The sequence below is a fragment of the Myxine glutinosa genome, chromosome 3 (genome assembly GCF_964187855.1).
Source record: "Myxine glutinosa chromosome 3, kmMyxGlut1.1, whole genome shotgun sequence".
In the NCBI taxonomy this organism is placed as follows: Eukaryota; Metazoa; Chordata; class Myxini; order Myxiniformes; family Myxinidae; genus Myxine; species Myxine glutinosa.
Window position 1 is genome coordinate 65,805,850 of NC_136263.1, and position 17,207 is coordinate 65,823,056.

Genomic DNA, 17,207 nt, shown 5'->3' on the forward strand with positions numbered 1-17,207 from the left:
CTTAACGTTACCTACTGTCATCTTCGCTAGATCCCTATCAATATCCTAACCCACCCGGGCTAGTTTTCACTGCCATACACCCCATAAACTATTGCTCCTTTGCCCCACCATGGGAAGGATGGTGGATTTGCCATCCCACCACATCGGGGGTCTCTCACTACCAATTTCGCTCGTCCAAATCCAACAATTCAAAAATTTTCTATTTACTGCCAATTCTATTCACTTTTCTAAATTTTGTATCAAATCACTACTATCACTATCACCATTACCCGTCTACTTATTACATCCTCTCGGTGCGCCAATTCACATCTACAGCCCGGCTTCGTACAGCCGAGCAATGAATGCGGGTCGTTTTGTGCCAGCGGCTGGATACGTCCCGCATTCGGGGCAGGGACGGGGGCTTACCCGGGCCGAGATCCCACGCACCACTTCGGCGTGGAGCCATCCAATGTCCCGATCTCGACCTGCCGGCACGTCTCAATAGAAAGTGGTCGCCATGACGACCCTTCCTATCGAGCTGCCCGCTCCGCCTAGTGGAGCCCGGACGCGGCCGTTCCACGCGAGGCCCAGCGTGGATCGCGCACGGCGGTTCTTTCGAAACCGCCGTGGTTCGGATCCCCGCTGGTTCTCGCGGCACGCGAAGCCCGGCACGCACCGAGGGCCCGCTTCGGCTAAAAGTCGACCTAACCTTTAACCCGGTCACCGTCGATGCTTCACCTGCTTGCTTACACCCCGCAGCCCGTTCCTTGCTCACACCTCCAGCCGTTTCCATGCTCCTTGTACCGTTCCTTACACACCCAGGTACACCCATTCCACTCACAGCCTTGGTCACACACCTGACCACCGAACACTTTGGCACACATTCGTTGGTAGCACACCTCACCAATACACCGCTTCGCACCTCTCGTTCCATACCCTCCGGACCAGCCATACACCTCACTCTTGGCCTCTCACGAACATCCGGGTCTATCTCGACCCCCAAGCTTATTAAATCACCTGGCGCATCATACGCACGACCATATTGGTCACCACTTACACCGGGTCCTCTTTCTCTTCGCTTCTCCTCCATCACCTGCGAATCCCTCATCCGGTTAATGAGCACATCATCACGATCCGAACACAGACTTTGGACCAATTCTTTTACTTCCTCCTTTATCTCTTTCTTATCCTCTCTCCGTCGCTTCTTAATTTCGCTCACCCCTTCTTCCACTTCTTCTAATTTTTGCTTCATCTCCTTCATCTCTTCGTGCGCCCCTTTAAGTTCTTCCTCTAACTCCACTTTATTTTTTTCTATGTGCTCCCGCACCTCCCGCTCTTTAACCTCCATTACCTCTACCACCTTGTCCATTTTCCTCGTCAGGTCCTCATGTACCGTCTGGCACTCTTTTTTAATTACCCCTACGTCCTTTTTCATCTCCTTCTGTGTCGATTTTAAACCCTCTATTACCGCTGTGTTCTTCTTTACCTGGTCCCCCAACTCCTTTTGTCCCACTGTCAGTTGTTCTACTCCCAGCGTCAACTCCTCTATACCACCTTGCAATTTTACAGTCCCCTTTCTCACCTCTTTCTCCATGCGCTCCTTACAGTGCCTCACCTCCTCGCGCACTCCTCCGACCTCCTCACTCACTCCTCTTCTGATCTCCTCTCCCATCACTTGCATCTCCTGCCCAGATGCCACCCTCATCTGCTCCATTTCCTCCCTGTGAGCATCCAGTTTGGTTTCTACCCCCATTCTGACCCCCTCTATCTGCTGCCCCATTTGGTTAACTTCCCTTTCCGCTTGGGCCCTCATGTCCCTCAATTTGCCTTCCATGGTGTTTTCCAACCCCTCTAACCCTTTTTGCATCCCTTCCATTTGATTCTCTTGAGCGGCCATTCTGTTTTCTACCCCCGTTAACCCATGTTTCACTCCCTCTATCTGATTCTCTTGAGCGGCCATTCTGTTTTCTACCCCCGTTAACCCATGTTTCACTCCCTCTATCTGATTCTCTTGAGCGGCCATTCTGTTTTCTACCCCCGTTAACCCCTCCTGTATTTCCCCTAATCTATCGTCTAATTTCCCAAATTTCATGTCTAATCCCTTAAAATTATTGTCTAATCCCTCTATTCTACTCCCTAACCCTCCGATCTGCGCCCCCATGTCCTCCCTCAATTTCTCGCTATTGGACCCCATTCTTTGTTCTAACCGTTGGCTATTGGCCCCCATTTGGCCCTCCAATCGCTCACCCTGAGCATCCATCCGGTTCCCCATTCTGTTTGCCATTTCTTCATTATTCTGGGCCATAAGGGCCTTCATTTGTATAAAAAAAAGGCCCCAATCCATCGGGGGCGCTGCCACGGTCGCTGGCGCGGTGATCAGCGAGGCGCCATTTTGCGCGCCCGCTTCTTCGTGCGTGACGGCGCTATTTTGCGAACCTGCCGCCCTCACTGCTTCGCTCTCCTCCTGTCCCTCATTTTGGTCCTGGATCGACCCTACCTCACTCTCCTTTACCGGACCCCAGCTGTCTTGATCCGCCATAGCGCGACTTTCAAAATTCGGTTTTTATTTTTTATTTTCGTAAAACAAATTCAAATTTCGCCGTTATAATTTCGCGCGGGAAACGCGCTCCGAATCGATTCGGTCGAGCGCCGTACGCGCTCCGGCTCGATTTTCCCTCCCAAAATTTGGGCCTAACTAATTTAGTCCCGGGTTCGAATTCCACTCCTCGACACCAATTGTTACTGACGTGGCTTGGATGTTATTTACCGAGCGGTTTTATGGTATGACCACGTCTGCACAAGTTACCCGATTGTGCCCGAACGTTGACTAATCGCGCTATGCTAGACCAATGAAGGAAAAAGAAGACACACGGCTGGAATTAATACGACACGACACCAGGGATACGGTTCTCAAAGGTTGTTATTACAATAATGCGGAAGGTTTAGATTACAGGGACAAGAGGGAAACATAGGAAGGTGGGCACTTAAACACACTTATATTAACCCCAACGGACGACAGATAAACGGGACAAGGCTCACTCACACGGGGTTTGATGCAAAGGACAGGCGGGTAGCGATCGCTCCAGGTGCACCTGGGCTCAGGGCAGGATCACGTACGGTCCAGTTTAAGAGATGCGGTGGAGGTATTGCAGCGCTCGAGGGGTGGCGACTTCTCTCTCCAGGCTGGGGGCGCATCTGACTCAGCGCTCGCAGGTGGCTTTCCTTCTCCAAGCTGGGTGCGCATCTCACGTCACATCCGGCGCGGGGCCGCGTATATCCGGCGGGGAGTGACACGCCCTCGGCTCGTTAGCTCCGCCTCGTGGAATCGGCACGTTGCTTCTCATTGGGTGCGTGCGGGGGGTTTACCAGGCTCCGCCCTTGACGAGGAGCTGACAAGGAGCCCCTTCGTGGTAACCCCGTGGAGCGCATGGTCTATGGCGCTAATCGAGCCGGTGTGAGGACGCATCCTCCCCCGCTCCGCCGCCATCTCCTCTGTTGTTGTTGTAATTGTTGGGGAAGAAGATGGAAGGAGGTATGGGAAAGGTCCTAAACTCACTACTGATGCCATATAATCACATTCTGGTGCAACGAAGAGTCATAATTAATGGAGACGAGGCCTTAACTGACATAGAATAAGAATAACTAGGAAGATGTCCGAAAGTTGTCTACGTGTGGTGCGGTGGACCTGGGCACGACATTTAATGGGGGAATAAGGGGAAGGTCGGCTCTACTGATTGTTATTTACATGCAATGGGACTAGGGAATGGGGGATTGGGGAAAGTTGGGGAGTATTGGAGAAAATAGGGGAATATTTACAAGCGGATATGGAGGCCAAATTCCATATTCGCAACAATATATTAAAGTATTTATGATGTCGACAAATCATATCTTAATTCTTACAAGATTTTGGTTCTTTGAATAAATCACAGCACCGGGAGAACCAGCTCCAAAAATGGATCTTTGTGTTTATTCAGCACCCTAGTAATTGGTTCTTTGTGTACTAATTACACAGCACCCAGGCCCCGCTCATATGGATCTTTGTGCAGCGCTACACAGCACCTGAGCAAAAGGGGTTTCATCTACATTTTCCCTATCCGGTGTACCATCCGTGATATTTGTTTGCTCATTCACTATTCCTGATTCGTCATCAAGGATCTCCATCATCACACAGCGTACTTAATTCCGCATTTTAATGAGAGTTCAACAGGAATTTACGACTCAAAGGAAAAGAACGAGCAGACCTTTTGCAGGACGATAACTGGAATTTAGTCGTGAAAATATATCCAAATACACAAAAATACACACCCACACAAATAAACAACATTTATTCCGTTTAACAGAACAAACATTTCCTCTATCATGACATGCATGTCTTCAAAATTATATGCCCAAGAGAAAAAGTAAAATTAATTAAAACTGCGGGCAGTGATAATCCGGGGACCATCCCGCTCCATCCTGATTGGACGAGTGCGTGCTAGAGTCGTTAACAACGACAGTCCAGATCCGATTGTTCAAAATTTCAACTCAATCGATCGAAAAATGAACGCAGGGATGCATTTTAAAGGTGCAGTGGCACTAACTGAGTTGCCACGAATATGGCCACGAAATTGCCAATATGGCCATCACAAAATATTTTCCTTAATCAATTGGCTCATAGCATAACCAATCTGCAAGTATTTCATCCGAAGATGTATCTCTGAGGACTTTTAATTAAACAAGTCATTTATAAATCAACGAGTTAATTTATTAAATGATTAATCAATAAATCAAAATTTTCCTTGACAGCCACATCACTTGGTCAGTGTCATGTCCAAATATCAGCTTCCTTACTCAAAAGGTGCCTGAGTTAATGTAATGTAATTACTGTAATAAGATTACTGCAATTACTGTAATGATTACTGTAATTACTGTAATTACCGGAACTGTAATTACTGTAATTACCTCAGGTAATTACTGTAATGTAATTACTGTAATTTAATAAGAAATGTAATTAATTATATAAGTACTTCTATAATCGCTCATAATTAAATAACTCGTGAATTCTTATCCGGTTTATTTAACATTTGAGTGTCCCCAAAACGTTGGAGCAAAACGTTGCAACAACGAAAGTAAAACGTTGTAGCGACGTTGTGGAAACGTCAGCAAAACCCAACATTTAAATGTTCACAAAACGTTGGAGCAAAACGTTGCAACAACGAAAGTGAAACGTTGTGGCGACGTTGTGGAAACGTCAGCAAAACCCAACATTTAAATGTTCACAAAACGTTGGAGCAAAACGTTGCAACAACGAAAGTGAAACGTTGTGGCGACGTTGTGGAAACGTCAGCAAAACCCAACATTTAAATGTTCACAAAACGTTGGAGCAAAACGTTGCAACAACGAAAGTGAAACGTTGTGGCGACGTTGTGGAAACGTCAGCAAAACCCAACATTTAAATGTTCACAAAACGTTGGAGCAAAACGTTGCAACAACGAAAGTGAAACGTTGTGGCGACGTTGTGGAAACGTTTTACAACAACATTATTTCAATGTTGCAGGAAAGTAATGTGAAAAACGTTCCCAAAAATGTTCTCGCTTTTTCTGTCTCTCTTTCTGTCTGTCTGTGTCTCTCTCTCACTTTCTGTCTCCCTCTGTCTATCTCTCTCTGTCTGTCTGTCTGTCTCTCTCTATGTGTCTGACTATCATCTTTATCTCTGTTTGTCTCTATGTCTCTCTCTTTTTCTCTCTCTGTCTATCTCTCTCTGTCTGTCTCTCTTTCTCACTTTCTGTCTCACTCTGTCTATCTCTCTCTGTCTGTCTGTCTGTCTCTCTCTATGTGTCTGACTATCATCTTTATCTCTGTTTGTCTCTATGTCTCTCTCTTTCTTTTCTGTCTCTCTCTCTCTGTCTGTCTGTTTGTCTCTCTTTCTGTCTCTCTCTGTGTTTATCTCTCTGTCTGTCTGTCTGTTTCTCTCTATGTGTCTGACTATCATCTTTATCTCTGTTTGTCTCTATGTCTCTCTCTCTTTCTTTTCTGTCTCTCTCTCTCTCTCTGTCTGTCTCTCTTTCTCACTTTGTCTCACTCTGTCTATCTCTCTCTGTCTGTCTGTCTGTCTCTCTCTATGTGTCTGACTATCATCTTTATCTCTGTTTGTCTCTATGTCTCTCTCTTTCTTTTCTGTCTCTCTCTCTCTGTCTGTCTGTTTGTCTCTCTTTCTGTCTCTCTCTGTGTTTCTCTCTCTGTCTGTCTGTCTGTTTCTCTCTATGTGTCTGACTATCATCTTTATCTCTGTTTGTCTCTATGTCTCTCTCTCTTTCTTTTCTGTCTCTCTCTCTCTCTCTGTCTGTCTCTCTTTCTCACTTTGTCTCACTCTGTCTATCTCTCTCTGTCCGTCTCTCTCTATGTGTCTATGTCTCTCTCTATGTTTCTCTCTCTGTCTGTTCCCAATTTATCCCATTAAAATCTTATTAAAATCCCATTAAATCTCATATCTTGTCACCCTTTGCATTGTTGAAAGTAATTAATTCCGTAACTCAATATTACCTCTATTTATATATACTAGGGCGTGCCCGCACGTACGCGCTTGCCCGTACGTGCTTGCAAAAAAAAACACACGTGCAAGCAACAACAAAAACTTTGAAACCACGTGGCAGTAACGACCACAGAACCCCCCTCCTATTTACATCAAATGGTTTGGTCCATTCGCCGAGCCTAAGCGAACGGCTTGCGAGTACGGTGACCATACCTTGGGACCCCCTTGTCCGATTAATTTCAAACCTTGACAAATTTCCCATTCCTTCCCTTCCTGATCTCTCGATGTAGGGCTGGGTTCTTTTTTTAGGATCATGTTGCATCGAGCATTATTTTCCAAAACAGTGTGAACATTAACCCACACCAAAACCTCTGACATCCCACCATTAACACCTATTGTAAGCGTGCCGAATCAGTAAGCATCACCCCTTCTATGAGCCTCGACCAGAGGGTGGTTGTTACTCACAAACACCATTTCCTGTAATTATCTCTCATAATCAGGATAAATTTGGAACAGCCCTTAAACTAACACCAAGCAGATCAATTTTTATATTTAGGTTGAGGTTTCACACAAACTGGTTAACTAAATAATACAGAATTATTATTATTATTATATCTCCGCCTTGGTGAACAGTTTATGTTTTGTATCCCACTGATAGGCCGGATCTGGATTCGGACCTGAACCAAAATCCAATCATTTCGTCGTGTCACCCATGCTATTTATCTGGCAAATTTCGTCAAAAAAAAACACAACAGCACTGGTTTTGTTTCACCCATGCTATTTATCTGGCAAATTTCGTCAAAAAAACACAACAGCACTGGTTTTGTTTCACCCATGCTATTTATCTTCCTGCAAAACGCTTTGCTTCTCGCAAAACGTCCGCCAATGGGAAGTAAAGGGAGGGAAAAAAACGGGAGCAAGAGACACGGTGCCGGAATGGACATGAGGGACAATGAGGGACAGTGAGGGAGTGTTGGTATGCAATTTTGATCCAATCGCCATCTTTCATAGTAATTCTGGACCGGCATTAGGTGGGATTGTCTGTCATGAATTTATTTGTTGATCGAACGAGTTTTAATTTGTCTAAATCCGACCAGTCGTTTCCAAAGATATAAGCCTTTTTGTCGCAATACCATATTGGAAATATATATATATATAAATATAATTCCCTTTCCCGGTTCCCTGTCGCTCGCCGAGCGCCGAGTGCTTTGAACAAGTGCAAAAAAAGAAGTACTTTATACGTGTCGTGTGCGGGTGGGTAAACGAGTGTACCGGCCTTACACGTCCTGGAAGCAAGCGGTCGCAAGGTGCACACTTGCTCCGTTTGCTTCCAGGTCACAGTAAGGCCCTTTAATAACCAGCGCAAAAATACGTATTTACAGAAATCATTTAGAAAAAAAAACGAATAAATTGCTACAGTCGTTTATCGAAATCCCATTCGTGATGGCTCACGCCACCTATATCGCGGCATCGGTGCGCAAAGAAGCCCCAGACCACCTGCTCCCCCATGTATGTACACATAACTTCCAAGTTCGTAAATCATATTGGACAAAACAAGACACACTCACCTTTTACTTGCTTGTACAATTGATCTCAGCGGTGCCTCCAGATTGTAGGGGAATTTGTAGCTGAGAGACTCACAGGACTCCAATGACCGGACACAGGTTTACAAAAGGTCTGGTTTATTAACTGTATTTACTTCATTCCAATTACCAAAATGATACCGCATAATATAATGGATCAGGTTAACTCTTTTCGCTGGTCCTTCTCGTTCATCCGACACTCCCGTTCGGTCAGCGCTTCACGTAGCAAGTCCTGTCGACTCCACGTTTGCTCTAGTTTATATGGACGAACTGGACTTAATCCTCTGTCCGCTGAAACGTTAATCCTTTCTCCGCTGATGCCCCGAGGTCATGCATTGCACCAAATCCTGGCATCAACTCGCTCCCCTCCTGCTGTGATTTCCATTTACACAGTAGGAGGGTGCTCTAGCCTGGGGCCTTGACCAGGTGTTTCAAGAGATTATCATGTTCATGCACATTCTGCTTCGTTACCAGATTTAATCAATGAGTTACCAGGGCCAATCAATACGTTACACTGAGTTACACTTCCACAGTGGTCTTCTCCTTCTCTGCTGGGCCGATGTTCTTCCCGATGTCTTCTTGCTTCATGCGGCCTACTTGGAAATATAAAAAGCACAAACCGTGTCCATTTTTATTTAGGGCCACAGGGGCCAACTAAGGGTGGACCACCTGTTTGGCATAGGTGCCACCTTACCGAGGTCCGCAAGCAAGATTCCCTGGCCACTATGGCCGGTCTCCAACAGAGGTGCCCTGCCCCAGAACCTGGGGTCCATCAAGTGGTACTTGGCCGCAGAACAGCGGTCCATAAAGTGGTACATCAATGCAATGCATGCTGGTTGCGAGGGTCCTGGCACACAAGGCGACCTCCGCACGCTCCCCTCAACGCCCAGTGGCGCACAGTCCTCGGGTGGGAGACAAGGGGGGGGGGAAGACAGGTGAGCGAGGGGTAAGGGTACAAGGATACACATCAATGAAGGCAATGCAAGGCGAGGTGCGTATGGAGACGGAGCGGAGAAAAGCTCGTCCCTACCGTACGTCACCCCCCTTGTCACCTACTCTACCCTTGCCCTTACCCCATATTTACAACAATCTACACATTTACAAATTCGTCACGACTGTCACGTCTCCCCCATATTTCCCCTATACCAAATTCGTCACCACAATCCCTCTAACCAAATTTGCCATCACCAATTCATCATCAATCCTCATAAGGAGGGAGAGATGGAACAACAAAGCACAATGTCACACCCACGTCATGATGCGTCTCACATTCCAAACATTTGCACAATAAAAATAATAAAAACCACCTGGCATGGTGTGAAGGTACGTCATCTCAAGTGAGTGGATGCAGATGGTGCGAGGAGATTCTTAATCCTAACTATCTTCTAAATGACATTAACACACTTTACACTACCCGGGGTCTTTCCCTGCCAATCCATTGGCCAACTTACACTATGGGTTCTAAAAACCAATTCCCATTGACCAAACTGTGGTGCTTCTCAATTTGGGGTCTCACTCCCCCTGTTCAACTCCCTGTGCCCTTGCACAATTTCCGGGCTGAGTCGTGTAGCTCTTCCAGCAGGTCTGCCCACCTGCACACCTCCACCACTGTAGTTGCCACCCGAGCTTACCTAGCTCCTCACCCTAACCTATCTAACTGGGGAAGGCCCTTTTCCTGGCTCTGTCACCCCTCGGTGCCCTCTGGCACTGGGCTACCCGGGTCCGTCCTCCGGATCCTCGGGCCCCATCCACAACAACTCTACCGGCTCCCAGAGCCCACCTGCGGCCTCACCTGGCCGACATCCTCACAGTGGTGGAGTGCCCATCCGACTACACGCACTAACAGGCTACACGCCCAGCCATTTCCACGACACTAATGCACCCGTTCAACCATCATTCTTCCACCACGCACCACAGATTCCAATATCCAACCACAATTTACCTATACCCTCTACCTAACACTTAAACTACCCTCCCCGGGTATTCGTGATGGGGGTCCATCCTCCTTTCCCCCATCCACACCTTCGCACCATCCACTCCACTCCACAGTTTCCACCATACTCACTCCATGACCATCCATTCCACTCTCCATATATTCCACACTCCATGTATTTCACACAACCATTCTCCATACACCTGCAGTTGCACACCTGTGCAATCACCTGGTGCCACCTGCACCCTCCTTCCTTCCTGGACCATTTGGTCAACACAGCACACATCACCATCACTCACTCATACACTGCTCCATACACCTGTTTAGTTGCACACCTGTGCAATCACAGTCCTTTAAACACACACACGGCATCATCTGTTCTACCTGGTGCCCTGCTAAAACTCGCGCTCCCTCGTCATTATCATCCAACTACCCTCTCTATGTCCCCACTACCGGTTCAATTGTCACTACCTAACCTTAGCGTTACCTATGGTCACTCTCTAGGTCCCTACACACGATATCCTAACCCTCCCGGGCTAGTTTTCACTGCCATAAACCCCATAACTAGTGCTCCTTTGCCCCCGTTGTGAGGGATGGCAAAGTTGCCATCCCACCACATCGGGCATCTCTCACTATAAATTTTGCTCACCAAATTGCAACCAATGAAAAATTTTCCAAGTACTGCCAATTCTATTCACTTTTCTAAATTTCGGATCAAAAACACTATCCTCATCACACGTCCACTCACTTGAGCCTCTCGGTGCGCCAATTCATCTCTAAAGCCCGGCTTCGCAAAGCCGAGCAATGAATGCGGGTTGCTTGGTGCCGGCGGCTGGATGCGTCCGGCACTCGGTGCAGGGAAGGACGCTTACCCGGGCCGAGATCCCACGCACCATCTCGGCACGGAGCGGTCCAATGGCCCGATCTCGCCCTGCCGGAACGCCTCAACAAAAAGGGGTCACCATGACGACCCTTCTTACCGGGCCGCCCGTTCCGCCTAGCGGAGCACGGACGCGGCCGTTCAGAGCGAGGCCCGGTGTGGACCCCGCACGGCGGTTCTTTCGAAACCGCCGCGGTCACAATCCACGCGGGTCCCCGCGGCACACAAAGCCCGGCACGCACCGAAGGCCCGCTTCGGCGAGAAGTCGCTCTAACCGCTAACCGGTTAGCGTCGATGCTCCACTCGCATGCTTACACCCCGCAGCCCGTTCCTTGCTCAGACATCCAGCCGTTCCCATGCTCCTCGTCATTGCACCTTCTCTTACACACCCAGGTACACTCATTCCGCTCACAGACTTGGTCACACACCTGACCACCGCACACCTTTGCACACACTCGTCGCTCGCACACCTCACCAACACACCTCTTCGCGCTCCCTCCTCGGTCACCCCCTCGGTGACAACCACAGGTGTGCTCTCCTCTGTACACCCAACTACATGCCTCACTACCAACTCCAGTGTGCATTCCCACACGCGCTCGACCATCTCAGGTGTGCTTCCTTCCATTCCAGGTGTACATCCTCTCTCACCTGCCACAACCAACTCACGCTCAGTGTCACTCTTACTACTTTCACCACCACTCTCGGTCGCGCATTCACCCTTACTCTCGACAGCGCACTCTTTCCTCATGCACCCGTCCTTTACACACCTTTCTCGCGCATCCTCTTGCGCACACTGTCCCGTTACACCCTCCGTAACACTCACCACAGGTGTGCATTCTCCCGTCACATCCCCTGTAACACTCCCCACTATGCGCTTCCATGTGCCCCCTCGCACACGCGCTACGACCAACTCACTCTCGACAGCACACTCACTCCTCGGCGCGCCTTTTTCCTCACACACCCTGTAGTGAAATCGTATTCGTACTGAACCCGGGGTGATGCTTGCTGCTCATTGACACCGCTAGGGGCGTGACTATAAGACCCGCTGCTGCGGACGGTGCTCCGAGACTTCTCCTGTGACACGTTACATCTGGTAGACTCACTAACGGTACGCCAGCATAGAATATTCAGCTTGCTTGCATTGAATGTTATGAATGGTCCCATGTGATGCCACATCGTATACTTATTGCATTTCCTGCTTTACAGGATGATGTCATGATCTAAATGGAATTAAACCACAAGTTGGACTAAAGTTGTGTGGACCTGATTGGTTTTCCACAACACTTAATTCCATTTATATCTACCGACATGGCTGGCAACAAGACGCTGGCGGTTGCCATATTCTGCGCCGACCCGCAAGCAAGCCCCGGATGGTGGCTTGCAACTGAAGCACTGGCTCAGAACATTGGAGAATCATTTCGAGGAGCCTGAGACCGCGCCGACGGCTGCCGCGAAGCTAGCAACGCTTCATTCAAAAATCGACTACAAGGTGTACAATTCCATCGCTCAATTCGCGACGTATGACCTCTCGATCGCGGAGCTCAAACGGCTGTACATAAAGGAAAAAGGCCCGGTGTATGCACGATATTTGCTGCTAACGCGACGTCAGCAACCCAACGAGGCGATGGACCACTACGCCCAGGAGCTCCGGCAGCTCTTGCTGGACAGCATCAAGGAGCCACGGACTCCCGCGCAGTCTCAGGATGATCTTCTTTTAGATGCCTTTATTGCAGGGGTCTCCTCCCAGGAACTAAGGCTCAAGCTCCTAGAGAAGACCGACCTGACCTTCGCTACGGCACTCGAGCAAGGGAAAGTATACACCGAAGCGCGGATGCAATCGAACACCTATGATCGCACGCGCCTCTTGGCGGGCACTACACTACACGCCCGGCCGGAGAGTGCTACCGCCGAGGACGTGGACCTGCTCACGGAACTCCGGGATGCTCCGGAGGAAGACCCAGTCCTGACGGCTGCTGTTACGGCCAGACCCAAGGCCTTACGCGGGGCCACATGCTTTTTCTGTGGGGGGCCACGTCATGCCCGGCCCGTGTGTCCGGCACGAGACGCTATATGCCATTTGTGCTCGCAAAAGGGACATTACGCGAAAGTGTGCAGGAAAACGGCACGTGGCTCGTGGCTCATTGAATCGCGCGGTCGCGGTCGCGCGGTCGCGGCGACCTTGAATGGGCTCATTGCGGAGCCTGCGAGCCGAGCCCGAAACCCGGTGCCTTACCCGTCTTCGAAGGGGAGGGCCCCTCTCTGCGGGCCCCTGGGCGCTCAGACGTCCTTGGCGGGCGTCACCGGACAGCCACCACAGTCTCATCCTCAATCGGGCACGAAGTACGTGTCCTTGACCAAACTCCGGGCCACGCAAGGGGCTTTGAAGCCTCGCCAAGCCCCAGCGGAACGTTCTCCTCGTGTCGTCCACGAGCTAACGGTGGCCCTCACCCCGGAAAAGGCGATTTCGAATACTACGGAGGCCTTTTCCTGCCAAAAGTGTCAAAAGGCGTTTTCAAATACTACGGAGGCCTTTTCCCATCAGAATTGTCCGATTTTGAATCGTGAAACACCGGAATGCTTGGGAAAGCCCTCTGATGGCATTAATGGATTCCCCATGGACAACGCATACTCAGGCCACGACCGCAAAACTGCTGCTGGCATAGGATCCACCCGCGAGGCTTGTCCGACCCATTCGGGGGGTTCAGTTCCACTCCCCGCAGCCTCGTCCGGCCTGGCTCAAGCCCTTATTCCCCTCATGGTCGAAGGCCATTGTGTTCGGGCCTTGGTGGATACAGGGTCTACGGATAGTTTTATCGACCAGCGACTTGTGCTCAGGCATGGATGGCGGATCTGGAGGTCTACGAGACGGATCTTCATGGCTTCCCAGGGGCTTCGACTCAGGACGATGGGGGAATGCCGATTGAAACTCGTGCTAAAGGGACGGGTTTTTCCTGATGTACACCTTATGGTTTTACCCGCTTTATGTGCTGATATTCTGTTAGGACACGATTTTCTTAAACTGCATGGACGTCTGGTAATGGAGTTTGGTGGGCCTGACACGTTTGTTGTGGGGGCGGACGACGCGCTAGCGGTGTGCGCCCTAGCGAAAATGGACATCCAGCCGCTTTCGCTGTTCCCCAATCTAACCTCCGACTGTACCCCTGTCGCGGTGAAATCACGGCGCTACTCTCGCGCAGACATGCAATTCATTGCGGACGAAACGGCTCAGCTCTTGAAAGATGGCATCATAGAACCTAGCAGGTCGCCGTGGCGCGCCCAGGTATTGGTGGTGCGCAGCGAGGCCCACCGCAGATGCATGGTAATCAACTATTCCCAAACGATTAACCGCTTTACACAGCTGGATGCCTACCCCCTTCCGGGGATGGACGCGCTGGTGCAACAGGTGTCCCAGTATTCGGTCTATAGCACTCTCGATCTCCGTAGTGCGTACCACCAGATCCCTATCTCTAGGGCGGATCGTATCTATACCGCTTTTGAGTCGGGGCAGCGGTTGTACCAATTTACTCGATTGCCTTTTGGGGTAACGAACGGGGTCACTTGTTTCCAGAGGGCCATGGATGACATTGCGCGGGAGCACTTAACCGATGTTTTCGTCTACCTCGATAATCTTACGGTTTGTGGATATGACCAAGGGCACCATGATGCTAATCTGAAGCGCTTCCTTGAGGTCGCGCAGAGGTATCACTTAACTATGAACGAGGATAAGTGCCAATACTCCCTACGCACGATAGATCTTCTGGGGTACACCGTGACCCATGGCTCTGTCGCTCCGGATAAGGAGCGTCTGCGACCTTTGCTCGACATGGCCCCTCCCTGTGATCGGGCGTCCCTGAAGCGCGACCTCGGGCTATTCGCCCATTACTCCAAATGGGTGCAAAATTTCTCCGCGAAACTTCGCCCCCTCGTGGCCTGCGACACCTTCCCACTGAGTCCGGCCGCATTGGCGGCCTTTGAAGGCCTTAAGGCCGACATCGCCCGAGCCGCCGTGGCGACAATCGACGAGAGCGGATCTTTCGTCCTCGAAAGTGACGCCTCGGATCAGGCCATCGCGGCGACCCTCTCCCAAGGGGGGCGTCCCGTGGCTTTCTTTTCACGGACTCTTACCATCGCTGAGCGGAGACACTCGTCCGTCGAAAAGGAAGCGTATGCGATCGTCGAGTCTATTCGGCGATGGCGCCCGTACTTACTCGGGCGGTGCTTCCAAATCATCACGGACCAGCAAAGCGTTGCGTTCATGTACGACACCTTACACGCCCAGCGCATTAAGAATGAGAAAATCACTCGCTGGCGTATCGAACTCGCCGACTTCTGTTACACCATCAAATATCGCCCGGGGAAGGATAACCGGGCCGCCGATGCCTTATCACGACCGGCTACATGTGCGGGTATCACCTCTTTGGAGGGCCTACGTGTGCTGCATGCCACTGCGGGCCATCCCGGCGTAACGCGTTTCGCTCATTTTGTGCGGCGTGGCAAACTCCCATACTCGATTGACGATATCCGCCGTATCTGTCGCGACTGCGCTATCTGCGCGGAAATCAAACCGCGTTTCTATAACCCTCCCATGGGGACTCTGGTTAAGGCTACGCGGCCATGGGAACGCTTGGCGATGGATTTCAAGGGCCCATTGCCGGTGTCGAGCAGCTCTCGCTATCTGCTCACTATCGTCGATAAGTACTCGCGATTCCCCTTTGCTTATACGTGCGTGGACATGACTGCTGCCACGGTGATGCGATGCTTACAGAACTTGTTCTCAATGTTCGGGTACCCGGCCTATGTCCATACCGACCGGGGTGTGGTCTTCTTGTCTCAGGAGGTGCGCGGCTATCTGCTCCAAAATAACATTGCTTCTAGTTACACCATGCCGTACAGACCCCAGGCTAATGGGCAGATCGAACGCTTCAACGGGATTATCTGGAGGGCCGTCATGCTCAACCTCCGGACCCTCGGCCGGGGCCTCGATAAATGGGCTTGGTCGCTACCTGCGGCGTTGAACTCGATCAGGGCTCTCCTGTGTACGGCAACCAACCAAACTCCCCACGAGCGACTTTTCCACCACCCCAGGAGCACGGGGTGTATACGGTCTTTGCCCAGTTGGCTCGCTGGGCCTGGGCCGGCCTACCTTAAACGGGCGGTTCGCGCGAGCAAGTACGACCCCCTAGTGGACAAAGTGCAGATTCTCCAGGCTAATCCTGAGCATGCTCGTGTGATGACGGCTGATGGCCGTGAGACTACTGTCTCCGTCCGTCACCTTGCCCCTTGCGGGGTCGCCGACCTGAGTAGGGAATCGGACGGACCGATCGAACCCATCTATGAGACTATGGCCTCTCCCGACGCTCCCATCGCCGAAAGTCTACCGACCCTCCCCTCGCCAGGTCTACCTGGGCCCGACGACTTGGAGTTACCCCCTTCGTCACCCGACCCTGATGGCGCCTCCGACGCCGGGGACACAGGGATACGTGATGCCGTACCCGGGGAATTTTGGACGCGTGCTGGCAGAGAAATTCGCCGCCCGGCCCGATACGGTTGGGTCGACTGATGTTCCGCACCATGTTCGTGCTGACGCTCGCTCGCTTCTAGCCGCACCGCCGTATAATTCTGACGGGGGGGGGGGGGGGGGGGAGAATGTAGTGAAATCGTATTCGTACTGAACCTGGGGTGATGCTCGCTGCTCGTTGACACCGCTAGGGGCGTGACTATAAGACCCGCTGCTGCGGACGGTGCTCCGAGACTTCTCCTGTGACACGTTACATCTGGTAGACTCGCTAACGGTACGCCAGCATAGAATATTCAGCTTGCTTGCATTGAATGTTATGAATGGTCCCATGTGATGCCACATCGTATACTTATTGCATTTCCTGCTTTACAGGATGATGTCATGATCTAAATGGAATTAAACCACAAGTTGGACTAAAGTTGTGTGGACCTGATTGGTTTTCCACAACACACCCCATAGTCGGACATTCTCGCACACCTCCTCTGTCCATACACTCCGTACCTGTCGCACATTTCACCAGCGGCCTCTCACGAACACCCGGGTTCAAACCGACCCCCAAGCCGACTGAAGCTCCCCTCACACCATATACATTTCCACGTATATCGCCACTCACCTCGGCACCTCGTGTCCGCACCTCCTTCGCCACCTGCAAACTCTTTATTTGGTTAGCGAGCACACCATCACGATTTAAGCACCGACCTTGCACATATTCCATCACCTCCTCCCTTATCTCCTTCTTAGTTTCCCTCCGTCTCTTCTTAATTTCACTCACCCCCTCTTCCACTTCCTCTAACTTTTGCTTC

The 17,207-nt window shown here is 50.6% G+C and overlaps 1 protein-coding gene across 2 annotated transcripts in view; it reads right to left on the reverse strand.

Annotated features, from left to right (window-relative positions):
• The window catches only part of LOC137424230 (thymus-specific serine protease-like), a 134,157-nt gene that overhangs the window by 20,711 nt on the left and 96,239 nt on the right, over positions 1-17,207 (reverse strand). The window lies entirely within an intron of this gene.